The 369-nt window shown below is 44.4% G+C and overlaps 1 protein-coding gene across 1 annotated transcript in view; it reads left to right on the forward strand.

The window, feature by feature from the left end:
* LOC119592142 (ITG-like peptide) overlaps positions 1 to 369 on the forward strand; it is a gene marked incomplete in the record, with an annotated part of 137,509 nt that overhangs the window by 53,153 nt on the left and 83,987 nt on the right.

Raw genomic sequence — 369 nt, forward strand, 5'->3', positions numbered from 1 at the left:
ATCTGCCTCTCTGTGTTCTGTGTAGCGAAACTATCCTTCCACCTTCGTACAGGCAAATAACCCTCCTAATCCCACTTACAATTTCTGCTCATTTCCTTCCATTTTGTTTACGAATTCCCTCGAAGCGTGTCCTGTCGACAAGGATATCTCATCCCCCTTAACCCTTATATACACGTCCTTGAGTTTAAGCATGAGTCTCCATTTTACGCAACCTACAGCTCTCTACAGACGCTCTCTAAACCTGGCTGTGTTAGCACTTTAACAATTCTGTCTGCTTACAACCTCCTCCGGCTCCATTTACGACTAGAATTCTCCCCAGAAGGATTTTTTTTCAGGATTCATTTGAGTGTCACACAAACAGGGACTCCG

This window comes from Penaeus monodon, chromosome 29, assembly GCF_015228065.2.
Source record: "Penaeus monodon isolate SGIC_2016 chromosome 29, NSTDA_Pmon_1, whole genome shotgun sequence".
NCBI classification, from domain to species: Eukaryota; Metazoa; Arthropoda; class Malacostraca; order Decapoda; family Penaeidae; genus Penaeus; species Penaeus monodon.